Source organism: Coenobita brevimanus, chromosome 99, assembly GCF_032717465.1.
Source record: "Coenobita brevimanus isolate Jiangsu-jjx chromosome 99, ASM3271746v2, whole genome shotgun sequence".
Taxonomy (NCBI): Eukaryota; Metazoa; Arthropoda; class Malacostraca; order Decapoda; family Coenobitidae; genus Coenobita; species Coenobita brevimanus.
The window spans coordinates 24,546-49,226 of NC_137052.1; the positions used below are offsets into that span (position 1 = coordinate 24,546).

Here is a 24,681-nt window from a genome sequence, read left to right on the forward strand (position 1 = left end):
GAAAAGTTTTCATTTGCTGAATGTGAAGGTAGATAACGAAGACATTTTTAAAGGAAATGATCTGAATATGATACCCTGATATACAGTATTTTTCACATTATATTCAGTACTGGAATGAAATCATCTGATGTCATTAAGTGTGTTCTGCCAGGATTGCAGTGACCTTTTGCTAATTACAGACATTGTTAGATTGTTGCCCAGCAGAAGTGCACCATTCCAATGTCAGGAGAAGGAAGAATGTCTTAATTCATTGGTACTAAAGATAAAAGCTTATTTTAAAAACCCAATCACACAGTATGTCTAGTAATGGGCAGTGGGTCTCCTCTCAAAAACTACCCAAACTATGGAGCAGCCTTCATACTGGCATTTACCTTTGCTGTAAAGGCAGTTCCAGGACAACTGCCATGGTGAAATGGGGCTGTACTCCTGTTTGATACCACGGCATCATGAACTGACCAGTCGCTCACACTAATCAGCGGAAGTGTTTGTAAGATGAAATTCATCATTTGGGTCATACTAAAAATGAAATTTAAATTTAAATATTTTATATTTAGTGTAGATTGACCCATCTGAAAAGCAGCGAGATAGCTGGTTCTTATGGTGGGTGATAAAAAGTGAATCAGAACTTAATATAAGTAACATATAGGAATATAGGAGACTGTTTTACTTTTGATCAAATATCAAGATGATGGTACCAGACACACATTAGGTTGACAGGAAAATAGATTTGGTGCCTGATAAGCTCATGCTGGACGTGACATAGTATCCCTTTCCACTGATATTGTAAATGGCCAAGTATAGCTTTCAGATTTCTAATATATTGTACTTTTGTGGGCAGCTGAGGTTCTGTATTAATGATAATTATTTTTATTAAAGTTTTGGCTTACCAGCTGTTTGTAACTGTAAGAGATTTTGTTTTTCAGCGTAATAAAATATAAATTTTGCTTCACTTGGGTGCATGTGTGTGCTGTTGTATACAGTATTTCTAAAGCTTATATAAACTGTAATATCTGGGGATGGAGATAAAGAATAATGTATGTGTATGCCCTGTGTTATAAAAGACAACTAAGAGGTGTTGGAGTTAGAGTTTGGTACCTGCTATGATGCTAGTGGAGGCAGAGAGACCAACCTAGGTTCTGTCTTTTTCTAATTTATTTCCTCAGTGAGATATCTTTGCTCTAAATCTGCTTATCCCATATGAACATGTAAAATTGGGTCAGGTTGATTATAAAGAAAGATCAATATGATTTGCAGGACGCGTACATTTCGTATGTCATGATAATGCTGGCTTTGTTTAGAAGAGAGGAAGATTGGTATAGTATTAGTCTAGAATTGATTAGCCTGTTCTAGTATGGAGCTGTTTACAACTTTTTCATGGCAGTGTTATGAGCAGCTTTATGTAGAATGAAAAACTTGTCACATATATTGAATACTTACAAAGATTTTTTATCATATGTAAATTGAACATTAGGACACATACAGTTTGGTGTACAGTGTAAGGCTGTGTGCATTAGTTATATTCATAGAATTAATACAGTACCAGTATTTAACATAATTTTCAGTGTTTTTTTACTTGGAGTATAACCCAAGAAGTGAAGGAACATTGTGGTGTGGATGTGGATGTGATAGGAAGCATTAGGAGAAACACTTTGAGGTGGTTTGGCCATGTGGAGAGGATGGAGTGTGAGAGACTGATGAGGAGGGTGTATGTGAATGAGGTGGAGGGGGGAGAGAGGTAGAGGGAAGCCAAGGATGAGATGGAGGGATAGAGTGGAGAGGTACTGTATATGAGAGAGGGAGGTGTGAGCTGGGAACAGGGCAGTGAAATGGAGTTGGAAAGGGTGACATGGAGGCAATTTGTTTGTGGCCACCCCTTACAGGATTATGGCATCTGGCAATAGAGAGAGAGATAGATGACCCATTACCAGTGTCCTTTTTTTTTCTCTCTCTCTCTTTTTTTTTTTTTTTTTGTATACCAAGTAATTTCATATTTTGTATCATAAACAGTGTAACAAAGAAAACTTGTACTGGTTATAATTAAATGGTATGTATGTGAACTAGGAGTTGATTAATTCCTTAGCACAAAGCAAGAGGATTAGTTAATGTAACTGCAGATTATCATGACATATAGCTGGTTGTAATAGGTTAAGGCTGAAATTGCATTATATAGTATTAACAGCAGTTATGAGGATATAAAGGAGCGTTGTGGTGTGGATGTGGATGTGATAGGAAGCGTTATGAGGAACACACTGAGGTGGTTTGGTCATGTGGAGAGGATGAAGGGTGAAAGACTGACGAAGAGAGTGTATGTGAGTGAGGTGGAGGGGGGAAGAGGGAGGGGGAGGCCAAGGATGAGATGGAGGGATGGGGTGGAGAGGTATATGAGAGAGGGGGGTGTGAGTTGGGAGCAGGGCAGTGAAATGGCGGGGGACAGGGCGACTTGAAGGCGATTTGTTTGTGGCCACCCCAAACGGGATTGAGGCGTCTGGCAATAGATAGATAGATAGATAGATGATTTTTGGACTCTGCAGTATATTAAAGATGTTGGTAAATCCTGGCACACTAAACTCATATTGTATTCCAGCTGTTCTTTGTGTGGTGTTCTGGTGCTGTGGGTATTTATTTTCTTTAGCTTGTTGATTATTGTATAATGTTAGAATAAAACTAATCATTTTGAATTCCTTTTTCAGTGAACCTAAACTAATCTTTTTAAAATTTGTTTTTCAGTGAACCTAAACTAATCTTTTTAAAATTTGTTTTTCAGTGAACCTGACTCTCGGTTCTATGCTGCCCAGATTGTGCCAGCATTTGAATACCTCCACTACCTTGATCTCATTTATAGAGATCTCAAACCAGAAAATTTACTAATAGATAGCCAAGGATACCTCAAGGTTTGTTGTTGTTTTCTTGGGGAGGGGAGGGGAGGAGCATTTTTTTTATTTCCAATATACACATTACAGTTGCAAGGAGTGTCATTTGAAGTTATTGATAGACATATTGAATAGTTTGATAAATTGCAATGCAGGTAACTTTATTATATGGAATGTTTGTAAATTATGTTGAATTTCTTTCCCATACAGTAGGAATGCATTATTGTTCATTATATGCATAAAATGTGTGTATTTTAGTGTATTTGTATATTTAATTAATGATGTTTATCTTGAATTTAGTCAGACAATGTGCATGTCATTTCAATGATTACTTTTAATATTTCATTACTTTTAATATTTCAGGTGACAGACTTTGGATTTGCCAAGCGAGTCAAAGGACGGACGTGGACATTATGTGGAACCCCAGAGTACAGTACTTGGCCCCAGAAATCATTCTTTCTAAGGTTAATTTTTTTCTGATACTTCTACTGTATTTAATTTCTCTTTCTATTTGGCCAATTATCTGGACATTGATATTATCCTTATCTGGCTAGAAAGTAGATGTTTTCTGTAATATATAGATACGTTAGAATACAGAGTATGAAATGGAGAGAGCACAGTAGTCAAGGACTTAGACATAATTATTACACAACATTGTTATAGAAGTTGGTCAGGCATATAGCTTAATTGATACATGTCCATAGTGGTGCTTTTTATATTATGAAGGTTGGGTTTGAATGTAATACTGAAACTGTTTTGACAGTAACTATGTTGGACATGTGGTTATAAGAAAGAGTTGTGATGGCAGTTGTGTTTTGATGGAAGTGATGAAAATGCTAGTGATGTTAGTAGTGTGAAATAGGTATTAGCTGGTTGGTTGCCATTACAGCCATGAGAGTGATTTATGGCAGTTGGTTGATATACTTCGTGTGTTATTAAATGTACTCAGCTACAAGTCCAAGGTGAGAGTCTCAGACTATAGCAGGTAACAAATTGTCAACATTAATGTAATTTTCTCCCATCATGCAGCAGTTTGAACCATCTTGATCATAATCCTGAACCTGTTTCTCATCAAAAGACAGTGGTGGTAGAATCAGTTTAGGCCAGACAACCATAAATACATGTCTAACACTTGCAAGAAAGTGGCTTGGTGTTACTGGTGGCATGGTTATTCTTTGATCCCCAGACATAATGTGCTGCATTGTAGGGCTGGTGCACTGCCTATGCTGAAGGGTACAGGGAAGGAAAATTTTACTGTACTTTATTGGGTTTGCACTAAAAAAAGAGAGGCCAGAACACTGGTGTAATGATGTGGATAATCTGCTGTGTCAATGATTATGAGGATATTAGTGGTGATGTAGTTATGTGCCATGAATAAATAATATCTGTCAGCTGTAATGCCAGGCTGTGCTCAGAAATGTGTTTGAGCAGCTGGCATGAAGGGCTTCCCCACCAGCCCTTGTTGGCAGTGGTGGATGGATGAGTTTGGTCGGCTGCAGTGACGTTGCAGTCAATCTGTGTTGGACAATATGTGATGAGTGTTGGAGTAAACTTCAGCATACTCAGTGGATGTAAAGGACTAAAGGGGGAAGTTGCTCTCTAAGTTCAGACTAGTCAGTCATGAATGTGGGGATGTTATTGGGAGTACAGTGGAGCGTACTGGAGATGTTAAGTGGCCTGCCCTGTTGTGGATAGGAAACACAGTGGGTGGGAGATTACAGTAATTGTAAGCAAGTTGAAGAAGGTATTAGTATTTTATTTATTTTTTGTAAAAGTGAAAGGTCTAGAATTGGTGGGGTGTGAATTCTGGCTGCTTAGCAGTTGGTAGATACAGTGGAGTGTGGAGGTGAAAAGTGAATACAACAGTACTACTCATCAAGCCATTGGTTATGACATCCCTCCAGTTGTATCTATGTATGCCTTCAAAGCAGGGAGATGTATGGAGGTGGAGGACTGGTATTGGGGCAAATTATTACTTATTTCAGAATTTGGTGAGAAAATAGTGATGCTGGGTGATGACTTAAGTGGACATTTAGATGAGTTCATGGGTCTCAGGGGGTGCTTGGTGGGGTGTGGTATAGCATAAGGAATGTTGAAGGTGAGAGAATACCTAATTTCAGTGATGTATTAACCATGGTTGTATGCAACACATTGTTCGTGGAAAGAGCAGGCAGACTGATGATATATGAATTGGGTGGTGTTGAAAGGCATACTGATTATTTCCTATTTAGTAAACCTGGGGCTAAGATGCGAATGAATGTGTTTGAATGGATGAGTAAATGGAGAGTGAGTCGTCCTGTCTCGGCTACCTCCCTTTCCTTGGGGAAGCAGCCTAGGTATATAGATAGATAGAGATAGTAAACCTGAATGGAAACATTTCAGTACAGTAACATGAAGGGGATTAGTGAAGATGAATGGCTCTCTTTATGGTAGGTGGGGGCACTCACCATCCACTCACTTGATGTAGTGCTGCTTTGGGTGTCTGCCAATTCTTCTCTTCCATCCTTCCTTTCTGTCTTTCATTCCTTCACTCTTTCCTTCTCCTTCTGCAGACGGGTGACTTTACACTCTCTCTTCTGTCTTTCTTTCCTTCATTCTTTCCTCTACCTTCTGCTTATGGGTAACTCTACACTGAATGACAAACCAAATGATTTCCTGTACACCAGGGAACCATTTACTACGCTGGATGGTAACCATATAACCAAATTATGGCGTCTGGTGGCTTAGTGGGTAATTAAGGTGCTCCAATTGGATTGAGCCTGTGTGCTGTAGGTTTATATCCAAGGGGTGGTTGGGGTTTATTGTTTACGTAATGCCACTGAGGGATGAGTAAGACTGGTCACTCTCATCTTAAATGTCAGGACCAACTTGCCTAGCCCAGGGTTCCTATGCTCCTCATGGGGTGACGTAGGATTGGATGATGGATGGATATATGAATGTATCTCACAATTTAAGTCATTTTCTGAAAAGAAGTAGGAAGAAGAGAAATGCATATGTTCCAAGGAGAAGCTTTTTCCTAAACAGAGAGCAAAAGTTGGGATTTTTGCTCATCTTTAACTCATTTTCATTCTTTAATGTAAGTGATATTGTAAAAAACTAAGAACATAGTCAAAAGGAACATTCTGTTGCCTGCAAAGAGACGTCAAGTATAAAGGTGAATGAATTAAGTGCAAAACTCGTCATGACATAAGTATATTCAGTGTTGTAGGAAAGGTATGTGGAAGAATTATTGTAGAGTATATTCAGTGTTGTAGGAAAGGTATGTGGTGGAATTATTGTAGAGGAAGGGCTGATCGAGATGACCTAGCTAGGCTTAGATCAGGACATCACCCAGCCCTCCAAAGTTATCAGTTTATATTTGATTTAGTTATAATCACATATGACATGTATCCCACTTGTAGAATAGGTCCACACAACATAACACACATAATGGAGCACTGTGCAGCACACGCATCCCGGAGATGCAGACGCAACATCAGTGGTGGATGAAATCTGTGGGATGACCCCGTAGAGGTGGTTGCTTATTTGCAGTCAACAGATCTACTTGGTCAGGTGGACCGAGGGTAAGCAACAGCAACAGCAACAAGACACCATAGCATTGATGTTGCAAGTGCATTGAGGAAACTTCATATATATATCCAGAGTAAACCCCATAATTTTGAGTGATTAATTAGGGACAGTGGCTGTGGGTTATGTTTGAGATTCATGTTTGTCCTTAATGATGAGTGTGCTAGTTGAGTTGAGTGACACAGTCACTCTGCTTTATTGAAGCCAGTGTTCTTGTAAGTGTAGGTAATGTTGGAACTCTCCTGCTGCATTTGAGTTTTGGGGTGCAGTGAAGGTATTGTCAAGTCATCAAAGGGGGAAGAGTTGGTAGGTTGTGGAGGAGGTGGTTGAAAAGTGAGGGTGAAAGGACTGAGCCCTATAGAACACCACTGGGGAATATTCTAAATAAAAATCTTTGTTCAAAGCTGAAAACTTGGATATGTTTCCTGAGAGGATGGTGGTTAACCACTTCTTGTTATTGTCTTCCATGTTGATCTCCAGGTATTTGATGATCAGGATATGTCTTGGTACTGTGTCAATAGCTTTACAGTATTTATGTCTGTTAGTTTTTGTATGATTCTTAGATATATGAAAGAGTTAATGAGAAATATGGTATGAGGTTTTAATGTGAAAACAGCAAAAAATGCTCTGAGAGGCTGAGCCTTTTGAAGTAAATTGTAAAGATTTGCCAGGAGGTTGCATGAGAGTGAGGTAACCAGTAATAGAAGAGGTAGACGAAGTGTGAGTTGGGGGAATGAAGTGACAGGTCACATGAGGGAGGGAAAGAGAAATGTCTCGATAAGAGGGATCACTGCCTAATTTGGATGAAAATGCCTGGAGGTTTTGTTGTTAAAACCACCTTTCCCACAACATCAAACAATAAGTGGAAAGCTCATCTGCTTTTCGGTCATTTAACCCCTTTGGGTTGAGGTTCCTCAATTTGCTGAATGAGAATGCCTGACAGTAGCTAAAGTAAGATAATATGGTGTCCCCATATCCATAAAGAAGCTGAATAATCCTCCAACAATGCCAAAGTAAATATTGGAATGCCTAAGTCATTTCCAAAGGGTTAATAAGTATATGTATATTACATTACGTTAATAATTTACAATTATAGTAATTGCCATTCATTGTCACTCATTGTAATGTGGCCCCAGACTCATCTGGATGTCCCAGTGAACTGCAGGCTGAAGTAACCCTTTTCCTGCACTCCACCATCCTCCTTTCAGAGGACAGGGATGGATTTAAGGGACATTTATATAATCTGGCAGTGGAAGGTGTCTCTCTGTAGCATCTTCTTGCAGTTTACCAACAACTTTTATAACTACAGTATTATTAATAGACATTTTCCCTCATTTTTGGTTCTGTATATGCTGTTCTGTTTGTTGTATGAGAAGATAGTAATTTGATGAATGTACACCATTTACTACTGTGGATGGTAATCACATATATATATATATAACAAGTAAATATATATTTGATGGGCCAGTGTGATGGAGCAGTGAAGTGTTAAATGATGGAAAGGTGGATGGATATATATACTACAACAATCATGTGTAATAATTTCATCACAAGAACATAGTGTTTTAATACCTGTGGCTCTTTCTTGACAGGGCTACAACAAGGCAGTGGATTGGTGGGCTTTAGGAGTACTCGTGTATGAGATGGCTGCTGGATACCCACCCTTCTTTGCTGATCAGCCCATACAAATATACGAAAAAATTGTATCAGGGAAGGTAAGAGCTATGACATGCCAACAGGAGTAAGACTAAGTAGACATCATTATTATGCTCATCATGTCGCACTGTTAATCAAGTAGTATCCTACATTGATGTGTTAAAAAATGTATAGGCTATACCAGCATATATACATGCTAGTAGATAAAAAGTATGCACACTCACACACACAGTAAAGTCTTGCTGTTGTGTATATTGGATTAATTACAAGAAGACTCAGTGTTGATTTAAGCAAAAGGTTAACTGCACTGATTATATCATTATGTCTATCTATCAGTTCATTGTCAGATGCCTTAATCCTGTAGGGGGTGGCAATAAATGAATTGCCATTATACTATCCTGTTTTTAGCTATCTGACTGCCATCTCCAGCTCACATTCCTTTTTCTCGTAAACATTAGTCTCTCAAATATCCAGTGTAATTCAGCAAAACTCAGTGCTGGATACTGCAAAATGCCGGATATTACGTCGGTACCTCCAGTTGGCTATCCATTGGGCATTGAACCAGATAATATGTCACCACCCTAAGCTATCCGTCTTGACCCGCTATCCTAAAAACTTTCCTACAATACACTCAATCTTCGTAAATCGTGTCAATTTGAGTCTGGACCACTGCTGTGATTTATGAATAATAACTTTTATGTGAAAAATTAATTTGGGTCTGGACTTTGGCCAACCCGCCCCCACAGCACCCTACCTACACCTATCTAGGCACCATCAAACACAAACGTACAAATTTAGGAATATTCAGTGCATGTATTAAATAGAAATAAGCCATGTTAAGGGATCTCACCTTAATCCTATGACGAAATTGCTTAAGTGAATGGAGTGAGGTGGTGTTGGGAAGAACTTAGAACCTCTCAGTACTTGTTCTTCCCAAACTCTTTCGCCAGCTTTGAAAACTTCTCTTCCCTCTCAACACGACAAGTGAGCTCCAAACGTTGACTGTACAACAACTGCGGCAGTTTCTTGACGCCATACTGCTTAGAGCGCTTCATTGGGGGGTCGGGAGGGGCCTTGGAAGGTAGGAGGTGGGAGGAAGTTACACAAAAAGGCAGGTAACTCTCGTACTCCACGGCAACAGTCTGTAGTGTGCGGACTGGCGGGACAAGAAGAGCAACAACATGGCGGCATTAGTATGCACATATGCCACCAGGGACGCGCATTGATTGTTTGTTGGGTCGCAATTTTCAGTTTGAATGCCGCGGTTTACGGTTCTCCTCAGAAAAGGCCCACTTGGGTGCCTAGATCTGCGATTTTCATGACTTAACAGTGATTTAAGGTTGGCAGCAGTCTGATGGCCACCTAGCCTTGATTTATGAATCCGTAATTTATGAACACTTGATTTACGAGGATTGACTGTATTACCCATGAGTAAAGGATTAAAATTAAACATAAAATACATACAGTATTGACACAGTACATGTAGTACAGTAATACAGTACATAATTTAATCGTACATATCATAAGTAATATAAACAGTAATCATATACAGGTATAATTACGAGTGAGCAAGCGAAGGAAAGTCTACTGTCGGAGTAAGGACAACAGAGCGAATATGAGCAACCTGGCACACCATCACACTTTGCAGAGGATAATAACTTTTTACTTATGGCAGATAGAAACCTGATTCCATTTAATACGGTGCATACACTCAATATAATTCATGTTAGCCCATACCCTCGGTCATAAGAATGTAAGAACCATGCTATATCTGGGATTTTCCTGAGGAGTGTTTAGCAGAAAACTGAAACTTGATAATATTAAAAAATTAATTTAAAAAGATTTAATGTCGTGACATTAGGTTTTTATGCAATGAAATTAAATATAGATTAAATAGATGAAAAAATACTTTCAACTTTTCTGTATCTTGGGGGTGAAATTCCGTAGAGTAGACACCCATTTTCCAGCAGTTTTCTGTTTATTGGCAAGACTTACAGCCAAGATTGTCTTGTGTGTGTTTTGGGGTCTGCCTGTGTGCAGATTGAGCCCGGTGTCTGAGCCTTATGATACACATTACCTCTGAAAAGTGCATCGTACCACTGATAGCTTCCTGTTTCTGAGCTGGATGTTGCCTAATTTTGCCAGATATTGTTTTAACAGAACTGAGCCAAAAGCATGAGATAATGTAATGGGACGGAAATTGTGATGACAGATAATTGAGAGTTTAGTGTACTTGTACCACTTTACTGTATCACTGCATCTCATCCTCAGTCTTCCCCTCTCCTTCCCCCATTCACATGTGCTCATACTATCAGTTTTATATGTGTATATTGAACTGCAATCCAGTACATCCAGGAAAAGTCTAGTGCAGCCATGTCAGTTTGAGATAGTGAAAAGTGTGCCTACTGATACAATGCTGCTGCTGTAATGCAGTACATGTAAGTAATACAGAAAGAAATAAGGATGCATAGCAGTGAATCATTAATTAATTTTGTCATGGAAGTATATACAAGAATACATTAAGTCCTCTTCATAAAGCATCCTTTTTGTTATTCCATTTTGCTTTTAAGTATACACTAATCTACAGAAAAAGATTGCCCTCAAGGTTGATTGCTAATGGTGAAGTAGATTGGCCAGTTTTACCATTTTAATGCACTACAGTTCTTTGACTTTACTTTGGCCCAGCTTTTTGCCCTGTTGCAGATTACTTCACATAATTCAGTGGCAGAATAAAATATAGTGGCTCTACAGTCTTTTCATAGCACTTCTTCATGACTAGCGTCATATTCTAGTGTCAGTCTCTTGTTAGAACTCAGTAATCAAGTTGGAGAGATGGCAATTTTAGGCCAGGTTCGAGTAAAACAATTATAGTTATACAAATATCAGTATAGTTGTGTTATTCCAGAACTCGTACATAAATTGTAGAAATGCCTGAATATAAACTAGATGCTTGTAATTTTAGGTAAATTTCCTTCACTGATGTCCTTTCAACAAACAGAATATATAACTGTTCAGTTTGATGATGATGAGGAAATAATGTAAATTGCGTTAGAGCTCACAGGTGTTAACAATAACATTCATGTTATGCAGTATTAAATTTGAAAGTTCTGTTGTGTATCTTTAGGTCTCTGCCCCCTAACCCTCAGCTTCTGTGTAAACTAATAATAATATCTTGTGATTACACATACAGCAAAAGTCCGGTAATACGAATGGCAGGGGACCGAGGGTCTTTCAAACTATTGTTTTTTTCGGACTATTGGGAGGGACCTCTGAAAACATTAGACATATGTACACTCACGATCACTAATTCCTGCCGAGGGGTGTCCCCTTCCTACCCCTGTATACCCAGGGAAGAGGGGAGGGGGGGACGAAACAAGCTCCACCTGCCACTATCCCAGCTCCCGACCCTCCCCCATACCCCTACCTAACCCCCACCCCACCTGTCATACTATTCATCTTCACCTCTACAATAGAGGTGAAGATGAATAGTTTCATGCTGGTACATCCAAGGCCAAGAGCAAGTCCAAGCCAGATAAAGCCTTAGATAAAGCCCTGAAATTTTTGAAAAAAGACCAGATAAAATTAAAAAAAATTCGCCTTGACAAATTCAGAGTATTGGGATTTGCAGATTATTGGAGGCCGAAGTAGAGGACTTTTACTGTATTATAAAAATTCTTTACTCATGTCCCATTACAATTCAGTTAGAGCCCAGTGTATGGTATAATTTGTTATTATTAATAGACACCTCAGTTGCTCGATTGATAGAGGTCTTGGATCAGAAGAGAATATTCACTAACCAACGATGGTTTCAACCCAAGAAGTGTCCATAGGTATTTCTGTCACATAACTCTGGCAAGGAAACAGGGTAGCTTCCTGTGGCATTAATGATGTGGACCACAGTAGCCTAGCCTCAGGTTCTTCTATGCCTTACATGGGGAGTACTGAAGCACCAGCTATATGTTGTAATTATTATTGCAAGTGTGTTGGAGCCATTATAAATGATACGTATGATTTATCACTCGGAGCAAGTTCTGAGACTGTACTCAGTTTCATTTCACTTGACAGAACAGGGCCTTTCCTACAACTTGAATACAGGGAGGTCACAGAGTTATGAGTACTATAGTTTAGTTACCCCAAAATCAGCTTGTTAAGTGAATGCTTGTACATCAAATTACATTACCTTTAAAAAGACTTGGTTCCTGACCACCACCACATTACACCTACACTGCCATGTATGACAGTTTTAAACAAGAATAAATTTAGTTACACCTAAAGCACATATAGCAATAACATTTGACCTATAATAATGTATAAGTACTGTAATGGAAGCAGAATGAGAGAGAAAATAGTATAGGAATATACTGTATATGTACACTTACTGTACTTGAACAGTATACGGTACAAATGTTTGAGTTCATTGGGGTTGAGCTGCCCTTCTGTCACTTCACCACTGTTTGGAAGGCATGAAGTAAGAAGCAGAGCGAGCTCATTGTATATCACTATCATCATCATCATCTGGACCTCCTTTCCCACTCAAGGGCAGGCTGAGATGTAGCAGCATCCAGAGAGCCCAAGTTTGCCCAGTCCAATGGGCCACATTTCCATTCACTCATCATTCAAGTCCCCAGAATCCTGGCTCTGTCTGATATGCCAAAAAATGTTCACCACATTCTGTAGCTTCACATAAAGGTATCCAATAGAGTCGATCATTTAGATAATACCGTACCTGTGCGTACAGCCCTTTACACCAAATATGACCAAAGTGAGTGCAAGAGAGAATGAGAGTGAGGCAGCTTGTGGAAGAGTGGGAAGGAGGGGTGCATAGAGCTCACAAACTTGCCCCCAAGACATCAGTGTCATGTTATTCCACACTTTGTCCAGCTAGCTTCGCAGCTGTGCATGTCTTGAGTTTTCATTATATAGGCTTCTTAATTGATTCATGGATTCTCAACTGGCCATTGTAACTTTGGATTTTCAGTACTTGTAATGCCAGAAAGTGCCCAGTACATGCCAGCATTATAACACTTGATTCTTGTATAACTAGGCCTCCCTGCACTAAGTTGTGGTTGCATGAAATATGATAAACCTTATTTTTGAGGTAGGAATGAGTCTTCTTGGTGATGTATCAGATTGACCCACCACTTGGCCATCATCATAGGTGAAAGAGGCTGGGAAGCTTCATCAAGATGTACTCTAACTTAATCACAACCTTGTTATTACAGGTGCAGTTCCCTGGTCACTTCTCTTCTGACCTGAAGGATCTGTTAAGGAATCTACTGCAGGTTGACCTGACCAAGCGGTATGGAAACCTCAAGAATGCTGTTAATGATATCAAGAATCACAAGTGGTTTGCATCGACAGACTGGATTGCTGTATATCAAAGGAAGGTAAGATTGATCCAATGTATGCCCTGCTTTTTCTCACTGAAAAAGTACCGAAAGGTGGGCTGTTCAACTCACCGATTGGCTATTTTTTGTTGCACTAAGGTTTGTAGTGCAACATTTAGGGCACTTAAAAAGCTTTACTGTATGGGTAATGAAACACAAATGATTCAACATAGAAAAACACAGAAAAGGCATATTTGGGGGGGGGGGGAGTTATGTTTATCAACACCTGATGTGGGGCAGTTGGACTTGGTGGGCTTTCCTTCAGTGAAACATTCGAGGTTTTCATTCAAGTTGCTCCGACCTTTGATGCCTTCTTTCCCAGTACTGTCCATTAGTTGTGTGCCTTCAGGAGGCCCGCCTCTCTGCTCCCCCTGCTTCAATTCGAATCGAAGCAGCCAGAAGAAGTTTGGTTATATACGTTGATTGGTCCTCCTTCAATCCATGACAGCTGCTAGCATTGAGCCCTGGAAACAATATTTGGACTAAGGTACTTGCTGCTGGCAGTGATGGAAAACATGATAGATGTTGAACTCTTCATCGTATTCATGATAATCTCCTCATGTTTTTTACCGTACCTGAATATCCGGAGCTTTCCCGTAGGATCATCCGTGATGTTGGTTTTGCCATAATTAATAATGTTTGGAGGGGGTGCTCCCCTAAGGCTGTCTTCTACCTTTTTAAAGTTGGCCACTATGACCTCTTCAGAGACAGCAGCCTGCTTCCTCAAAATATTTTGGCATATCCTGGAGGACAGCAGGACTTTTATGTCTCTTCAGGAAGCCATGTACTCAGTCTGTACTTGGAAGATTATCCTTGAAATCTGCGATGTAATCTTTACAACTGTCCAGATAGTACTGATGAAGTTGCAGCATATAAATTGCCCCAAAGTGCCAAGGCAAATTGCCTGAGTCAAATTGCCCCTTTAGTCTAAAATCATATTATTTTATAAACAAAAGCAGCTAACTTACTCTGGTAGGTGGATAAACATTAATGACACTCAGTTTGTTATTATATATCCAAGGGACAGCGGAGGAAAATACAGTTAATCTTGTCTTTATTGTTGTAAGTTACAGCTAAAAAAAATGTGAAAATAACAGAATGAGAAATTGATCACAGTTCACTGACCTTCAGCAAGCTGTCCCTAAATTTAATTTACAATATAAATTAGCAATTTCAGATTATAGCACCATATGAGAGTGTCAGATATACCCCTTTTTACACTGTCTGACCACCTGAGTCTCATTACTCCTTATTGAGTCTAATTGCCTCAGGTGAGTCGAATAGCCCCATCTTACGGTAAGTAATGGTGGCAGTAGAATTACAGTAGAAGTTTGCATGATCTTAGTGGAAGGTTTTAATTTCCAGTGTCTTCAACACGAAATATGGTCACTAATTTCACTCTTGTAGCAGTACTGGTATATAATTACCAATCAAGGTCTGTTCACTCTGCACTAAGGTTTTTGTTTCCCCACACCTCTGAAACTCACTCATACACACCTTAGTTGAAGCTTCCTCACCATGGATGCAGTGCTCTCCAGTCTGCAAGAATAACTAGGCAATAAAAATGCATCTAACTGTATTTTTTTTTTTTTAATATATTTATTATAAATGAAGTCCATTGCACTAGCTCTTTTCCTGCAGTTATGCCAGATGCTTAGATAGATGTGCTTAGAATTCAGAAAGCAGCCATAGGACATTACCAGATCTGAACTGTATTTCTGTTGAAAGTAAGGCTATAAATTTTAGATGCTTAAGTACTGTATATAGTGATCGTATTTTACTTTTACACTATTTATATTTTAACTTTCTCTTACTTTATGCGGTGTATACTAACTAATGCATGTTGCTATACTGTATTTATTTGCTTACCATAAAGTAGATGTAATACACTACTTGCTTTTACTTTGGGAGCTACTTGAGAATAACATTTATGGGAACTAGCTATATAACCAGTCTTTACTGTGATATAAAGGTAAGCCTATATAATATCTACTGCATATATATATATATATATATATATATATATATATATATATATATATGTATCATCATCATCATCATGATCATCACCAACCGTTGAATGTCCACCGCAGGACCGGCCTATCCCAACAGAAGTATATATCTATATGTGTGTACTGTATGTATCTATCTATCAATCAATCAATCAGTCAACCTATCTATCTATCTATCTATCTATCTATCTATATAATATGTACATAGAAAGTAAGAGAGATATCAGAAGTCCCATTGAGTGATGAGCAGGGTGGCTTTAGGAGTGGCAAGGGATGTGTGGATCAAATATTTGCAGTGAGGCAGATAGTGGAGAAGGCTTTTAAGAAGGACTATAAGGTGTTTATGGCATTTATGGGTCTGGAGAAAGCATACGACAAAGTAGACAGAAGGATTGTGGAAGGTTTTGCACATGTACAGTGTAGATGGTAAGCTGCTAGGTGCCATCAAGAGTTTTTATGATGGTAGTGAGGTATGTGTAAGGGTAAATGGGCATGTAAATGAATGGTTCACGATCATTGTGGGCGTGCAACAAGGTTGTGTGATGTCCCCATAGTTGTTCGATATATATGTGGATGAGGTGATGAGAGAAGTAACAATACGAGTGATGGAGAGAGGGATGGCATTGGTAATGAATGATGATGAACGGAATATGGTATCTCACATTTGTTGTATGCTGATGATGCAGTGCAACTTGCAAATACCGGACAAGAGCTTGGTAGACTAATGCAGAGTTTTGCTGATGTCTATGAGCATCATGCCTTGAGAGTAAACATAGAAAAGAGTAAAGTGATGGTAATCAAGTGAGAAGGTGACTGACTCTTAGTGTGATATTTAAGTGAATGGAGAGAGACTGAATTGGTGAGAGAGTTCAAATACCTGGGTACAGTGACAGAAAAGAGAGGAAAATGTGCAAAAGAAGTGGAAAGTAGAGTGACAAGGAAGGAAGGTAGCTGGTGCTATGGAGGCCTTGATAATAAACAGAGGCTTGAGTGTTGCTGCTGCACGAGGCTTACGCGAAGGAGTGTTAGTGCCAGTTTTAACATATGGATATGAGACTATGGTGTGGCATGAAAGTGAAAAGTCAAAAGTGTGAGAGCAGTGGAGATGGGACTGCTGAGGAATGTGTGTGGAGTAGAGAGAATGGATAGGATATGAAGTAATGTGACTCGTGAAGGATGGAGAGTGAGGGAGTCTGTGGACACCAGAATTGAAGAGTGTGTACTGAGATGGTATGGTCATGTGGAGAGAATGGATAACAATAGAGTGGTGAAAAAGGTATATCTGAGCAAATTTGAAGGAGGGAGGAGGTGAGGTAGGCCAAGGAGAAGATGGAGGGATGATGGATGAATGTGTAAGGAAGAGAGGTATGGAAGTTGGTGAGGCTGGGGACTGACAAGAGATCAAGATGGCTTGGTAAATGTTGTGAGAAGAAGTGCATGATCAGTCATTTGGCACCCCTTTTAGACGTGACAGCGTTGGGATTGGCTCTATCGGATACATTTATGTGAAGCTACAGAACCTGGTGAAAGTTTTTGGCATATCAGATAAAGCCAGGATTCCAGGGGCTTGAATGATGAATGAATGGAAGCATGGCCCATTGGAGTGGGCAAACTTGGACTGTCTGGATGTTGCTACTCCTCACCCTGCCCGATGGGAAAGGAGGTCCAGATGATGGTGATGATGACATATGTATATATATATATATATATATATACTGTATATATATTTTTATTTATATATAGATGCCTGATATGTATATATATATATATATATATATATATATATATATATATATATATATATCTATCTGTCTATTGCCAGACACCATAATCGCTTAAGGGGTGGCCATTTGACTTTGAGTTATTTGTTTTACAGGGAGAGGCACTAACCTTCCACCAACCCACTTGACACGTAGGGAGCACGTATGGTTTGGTTATATGGTTACCACCCAGTGTTGTAAGTGGTTTCTTGGCTTACAGGAAACCATTTGGCTTGTCACTCAATGTAAAGCCACCTGTAAAGGAAAGAAAAGCAATAAGAAGTGACAGGAAAGATGGGAGAAATAGGAAGAGAGGAGGGCAGGCACAGAAAAAGAATAAGGCTAAGGAAGACATAGGCAGCACTACATCAAGTGAGTGGATGATTGTTGCCAGCACCAACCACCAATAATAACCAATAACCAATAAATAATAACCAGTAATAAATAATAAACAATAAACAATAAATCAACGGAAATACATAACATACGAACATCCTAAATATTTCGGGGGCTGAATGTTTACAAAATTTCGGCAAGGACACGAAAAAACCCGACATCCTTTAAATATCTGCAAACAACAATATTCTCCCACCAAACTACACTTATTTATCTCCACTGCCATGTATAACAACAGTAAGCAGAATTAAGTGGGGAAATTAGCTGTAAGTAAGGAAAATATGGAGGCAGAGCAGGATACTTAACTTACTACGTCAGCCATCTTCGACGTCAAATCTTACAAGGATGCCAAATATCATCTCAATACAGCCACTTTCCCTCACATGCGTACACCCAAATAATCTCTAGTTGCTTCTCTAACACCAATGAGTAGAATTATGTCAGTAAATTAGATGGAAGCGCCGAAAAACGAATTGGGGCAGAATACCTAAGCTAGCCTTCTTCGATGTCTGTTCTTCCATTTACACAACCATTCATTCAGTCACCTCAAAACACGAATATTTCTTTCACATACTTACTCCCTAGTACGCTCCATTAACTTATTTAATATTAATGAGCAGAATTATGCACGTAAATCAGATGCTAGAGGTAAAATCATGGAAGTGGACTAGGATACTCACGAAGCCAGCCTTCTTCAACGTCTGCTTGGAATTTGTTGCCCTTTCTGATCACGAAACACGAATACTCACTAGAAATGCTCACCTCTATGTTATCTCCATTGCCATATCTAATTTTCACAAGCACAATAATACAAGTAAATTAACTGTAACTGCTTGAAAATGTGGAATCAAGGCAGGATACTCACCTCATCACTCCTAAATGTTCTCTTGAAACATCCAAGTTTATAATAAACTATTTTTTTTTTTTTTTTTTCACGCCATGGGTGGGATAAAGAAAGGTAAATGCATAATCAACGGGTTAAGCATGGTTTATTTGTAGTTATGGTATGTGGTGGTTTAGAGGTTAGAATGCCCATTATGGAGTGACAGAATTGTTCTATCCCCAAGTGGTGACTGGAGGCTTTTTAGTCATGTAATGCCACCAAGGGAAGCTAGCTGGTTATCTACCCTTAAATGTACTGGACTGCAATAGCCTAGCCCTGGGCCTGTTTTATGAAGCAAAGTGGCGAAGTAGGACATTGCTACAGCCCCACACTCTCTCTCACAGCATTTCTTCATGACTAGTGTAATTTTGTAGTTTCCTCTTATTGTTAAAACAGCATTGAGAGTGGGGAGAGGGCAATTTTGGGTCAGGTTAAAGTGAGCATAGTGCAGTGCTAGAGAAATCATCAGTAGGCTGTGGGATGGGTGGGGGAGAGGGCGCCAAATGTACATAGTTTAGGTGAGGTAAGCAAGACTATGAATCTGTATGCCTGTCAGTCTGTCTCTCTGTTTATTTATCAGTCTAGCTGTTTATCTATTTGTCTGTCTCGAGATATCTTAATACTGTAAATGATCACCACAAATGGATCACCTCTGTGTTACCATATCCTCTGCCATTTGGTTGCCCTTCATCCAGTTTACGCCTTTTCTGAAATCTCTCTCCATTCCCTCCTTCCATCTCATCATCAGTCTCCCCCTTCCCCTCCCACACATGCACATTTCCAGCCAGTCTCTTACTTTCTGTTCCTCCACATGGCCAGACCATCTCAAAATGCTTTCATGCACATCATCATTAGCACCACAACTTCCTTTCACTTTATCATTTGTTGTTGCTTATGAATTTGCTTGTAATTTTAGCAAACCTTATTACAAGGATGTCAATACCTCATAGTTATTATTATTGTTGCTGTGGCACGTTAGGAGTACCTGTTATTCCAAAACCTTAAGCAGATGAATCCCAAATGCTGATGATGGTATTAATGATATTTTTTTTCACAGGTTGAGTGAAATGGCACATTGGAGCAAGTGGTGTACCAGAGCCATGTGCGAGTGGAACCCAGATGACGATGTAGGGAATTGTAGCTTTGACCAGGGAACTGAGTTGGTAGGATGTGCTGTGGGTAACCCAGGGATTCAGGTTCAGACAGGCCCAAAATGGGCACAAAACAGGAGGGTTTGGCTCTTCTGTCAGTGTTCAGGTTTGGAATTTTCATCATTTTGTTCCCTCTCCAAATAATTGCAGCCAAACCTAGATCTAGGTATAGCATGGTTAAGGATAGCATAAAATTTCTGAGTGCTAGTGATATCCATGCTGCTAGATCTTTGGCAACTTCCCTATGCAGTCCCCTATCCCTGAGGTCACACTCTTTGACCTCATCCCAGCTCTTCTTTGGTCTGCCTCTCGCAACCCTACCCCCAACATTTACACATCCCTTTCTGCGCCCAGTTGTCAGCTCCTATGCTTTCCACATGTCCAGACAATCTCAGTCAGCACCTCCTCATCACAACAACACACTCCAGTCCCATCCTTGCTCTCAACTCTTCAGTCATAAACCTAGCTCCCCAAGGCCTCGCGTTCAAGGACGCACTGCACATCCACCCACTCATTGTCATTTCTGTATGTTTAAGCCTGCAAATATCCTCTTCCTTTGCTGCCCAAGTGTCACTACCATACAGTATTGCACTCCTGGCACATGACACATACAGAGGTCCTTAGCACAGAGGGAAAGCTCTGTCAGTGTCAGGAGAGGGAACAGCTCACTGAATTTCTTCCAACAACTCCTCACTCTAGCCACAGAGCTAGCTTCAGCCCCACCTCCAGCACATAACATGTCTTCCAAATAACAAAACTCTTCCACATACTCGAGAGACTCACCAACAAGGTCAGTCCTTCCATGCCTGACAATCTTCACCTGCTCTCCCCAACACACGGCACACATGAAATCAGCATTATCTCGCAGTCTACCTCTAATACCACTACATATCTTATGCACTCACTTATCACAGACTGCACAAGATGGAATTACTTTCCACGCCCTTGTGGCAGATCTCACATGGCCACTTTCCCTCTTCTTTGACAGTACTGCCACCAGCTCTATACACCATCACTTTAGTATCTGCATTTACTTTGAGCCCTTGTGTTTCATACCATCTCTGCACTTCCCAAATCTTTCCTCTGCCTTCCTTTCATTCTCTGTAATCAACACCAGATCATTAGCATACATCATCTCCCACAGGAGTCCATTTCTGGAGTCACATGAGAGGGTTTCAAGTACCATGATAAACAACAAGGGGCTCAAAATTGACCCTGGTGCACACCAGCATTCTTGGAAAACTTGTCACTCAAATTTCCATTCACACTTACCTGGGTGTGAGCACCCACATAAATGGCCATAACCACCCTAACCAGCCACTCCTTGATCCCAGGCTTTCTCATTGCCCACTTCACCCCCTCTCTAGGGACTCTGTCAAAGGTCTTCTCCAAAGCAACAAAAACAAAGTACAGTTCCCTTTTCTTTCCTATATATTTTTTCCTGAAACTGTTGAACAATGAATATGGCATCTGTGGTCCCTTTGCCTGACATAAACCCAAATTGTATCTCATCAATATTCACATTTTCTCTAACCATACCTTCTAGAACTCTCTCCATTACATTCATTTTCTGGTCTAAAACTTTATGCCTTTTTAATTTCTTCTTTCCAGGGCATCACCCTTCCCTTTGTAGAAATTTACAATTACTGTACAGTCTTCAGCTAATCATCTGGGACAACACACTCAGTTATAATCGTATTTATCAGGTCAGTTACTAACCTTGCTTCTGTATCTCCTGAGGCTTTCAGTGTTTCACCAGTCAACCCAGACACACCTGGTGCCTTCCCTACCTGCATTATTATTATTATTATTATTATTATTATTATTGTTCAGGGAGCTCTTGCCTCTCCTGACATTGAGAGGGCTCTCCCTACGTGCTAAGGGGTCTTTGTATGCAGCATGTGTTAGGAGTGTAATACTGTATGGCAGTGAGACCTGGGCAGTGAAGGAGGAAGATATTCGGCGGCTCAGACGTACAGAAATGACAATGATTAGGTGGATGTGCAGTGCGTCCCTGCGTCCAAGGCCTGGAGGGGCTGGGTTTACAATGGAAGAGTTGAGAGGTAGGATGGGACTGGAGTGTATTGGTGTTGTGATGAGGAGAGGTAGATTGAGGTGGTTTGGACATGTGGAGAGGATGGGGGATGATAATTGGGAGAGGAAGGTGAGAAGTGTTAATACTGGGGGTGGGGTTATGAGGGGTAGACCGAGAAAGACATGGGACGAGGTCATTAAGTGTGACCTTAGGGTTAAGGGACTGAACAGGGAGGCTGCAATGGATCGTGCAGCATGGAGAGCCGCCATTAGGTGACCAAGGCCGACACATGCAAGCATGTTGGAGCCTTTAAAAACGAAAACGAAAACTTAGTCCAAGTAACATAATAATGCCTTCATTTTGGCAACTTCATCATAATTGACAGAATATAGCATGGTTACATAATCTAAAAATGGATTGTAGTTTCTTAAAATGACCATTCGATTAGGTTATACATTTGGCAGAAAATTACTTTGTATTTTCCTTTAATGATTTTGTACCTTATTTCTACTTACTTGCCTGAGAACCAAACCTTCACTTGTAGTAATACTTTGCAGAGGTTGTATAAAAGACATAACTAAATACATACACAACTATAAGCTTTATTTATTTTTTAATATATTGCATATATGAAATAACAGATTATCACATAATACTGCCCACAGCTTATGGGTAGAGAGCATACAAAAGTTTGTAAGGAAGTAAGTCCCTGTACATTACATAACTACATACTTAACCCTAAACTTTGGATGTGTATATTAGCACACTTAGTATTACACAGCAGGTACAAAGCTGAAATATTAATTGCACACACACCATATTTAATGCTGGACTGATTATCCTGGTACTATTCCTGCACAGCTCATTATTAAAACATGTGACATTCTTTAATATCGGTTCTATTCTTTGGTTCAGTATACTGTATATGCATGCAAGGGAAATATTTAAAACACCTGATATCAAAGTGGATTGTCATACTGTTGTGTATTGCTTAACATGGGTTATAGTAATGATATGCATATGTAATATGGGATGAAACTTCAATAAATACTTAAATGTAAACTTTGTTTCAGAAATGCATTGCATAAATGTCAGAAATCACAGAGGATAATCACACAATATTATTAAGAGTTTGTGAGCAAAGAGCATACTTGAACATTACATAACTCCATACTTAACTTTGAAATTCTGATTAGCAAGTTAGCACACTTGGCAACACACTTCAGGTACAAAACTGAATAATACATTGTATATGTGTCTAAAATCACAGAGGATTATCACATAATACTGCTAAGAGCTTATGATTAAAGAACATACAAAGGATGTATAAGGAATTTAGTACCTGTACATGACTGCATACTTATCTTTGGTGAGTATGTTAGCACACTTGGTATCAAACTTTAAGTAAAAAAGGAATTATACATTGCATAAATGTCTAAAATCACAGATGATTATCACATTATACTTGTAAGAGCTTATGAGTAAAGAGCATACACAGTATGGAAATTTGGCTTACAAGAGATTTCTAGTTATTTTACAATGATAGCCTCAAGAGGTTGTACTGTATAAGGAATTAGCCTATACCTGTTCATTACATAACTCATTATTATAACATGTGACATTCTGTAACAATGAATTGAGAATGACATTTAACTACACTCCATATTTAGGCCTACCTATTATTATTTGACTGTTTTTGTAATTTTCCTAAACTTTTTTCGCATGTTACCGAGACTCACTTCCTTATTCAGTTTCCGTATACGAAACTGTAATCTGCAGCGCAGATAGAATTCTATGGCATCTTTAGGAATTTCAGGGACGATATTAGTTGCCTTGTTGACCATTGACCCAAGTGAGTTGCTCCCTGCTCTTAACCTGTCTCCATGCTCTTCTTGGAAAACCTTTTCAACCATCATAAATTTTGTAGCATATTGCTGCATCATGCAGTTAAGACCTCCATTACTTTTTAAACTTATCCAGTCAGAAGAGGCATCAGCTGCTCCACCAAGGAAGGGATATCTTTTTTTAAACTTGTTGACAATATATCCTAAAACATAAGCATGTCCTTCAGTTTCATTTTCTGGTATACAATGTTGATCAACCAAGATGGTTTCATCCATAGTGTCATCATTTACCAAGTCCTCAACCACAATATCTCTACATAAATCTGCACTAATACAGAGGTTGTCTAAGATGTTTCCTGAATTCTTTTTAATAGGTGAACTACAAGCTTTAAAATTTTGTAATCCTTTTGCAATACTTGGATCATCTCCATCAAATTCAGTATTTGCTTTTAAAGATAGAAGAACTTGTTTATGGCCTACCGGTAGTATATATCTCTTGATTCTCTGTTTGAAAGTAACTGGACAAGGTTGGTCGTAAAAACTACCCATCTGACGAATCACCTCAAAGAAATTTTCTAAAACATCCTGATTCAAGTGTCTGGTGAACAAGTAAGTGAATCCAAATCTTTTATGCAAATCATCGTACATGGAAACAGGTGATTTAGATGTAATGACAATTCCATTCTGAAAAGGATACACTTTGTTTGATACTTTTGATAAGTTTATCAAAGAGATCATTTTATTAATTATGTCCATTTGGTAAGAGGAATGGCAAAATGGCTCTCTCTCCTTCTTATCCTCTGCACCACTGGAATTCAGTACATCAAACCACTGGTCAACAATAAGAATGAAATCAGCTGTTGCCCTCCAGATGCCACTTTTCAAAACTTGATTTTTCCCCAGCTGTTTAATAGCTTTGCCCACTGAAGATGAGAGGAGATGTGCTGCACTTCTGACCTTTTGCCGTTCTGAACCAGTAACCAGTAGAGATTTCTTGCTAATTTTGTATGCCATTTTAAAGTCATCACATTCATAATCAACCAATTCAAACAAGGGTATTTTACTGACTGGTCCTAAGGGTGTTTCTATTCCATGATCAAGGAGATTGTTTCAAATTAAC

General features: G+C 39.3%; 1 pseudogene; it reads left to right on the top strand.

Annotated features, from left to right (window-relative positions):
* The first annotated feature begins 306 nt into the window (after window positions 1-306).
* On the top strand, window positions 307-19,699 carry LOC145414394 (cAMP-dependent protein kinase catalytic subunit 1-like; annotated as a pseudogene).
* Window positions 19,700-24,681: the final 4,982 nt, after the last annotated feature.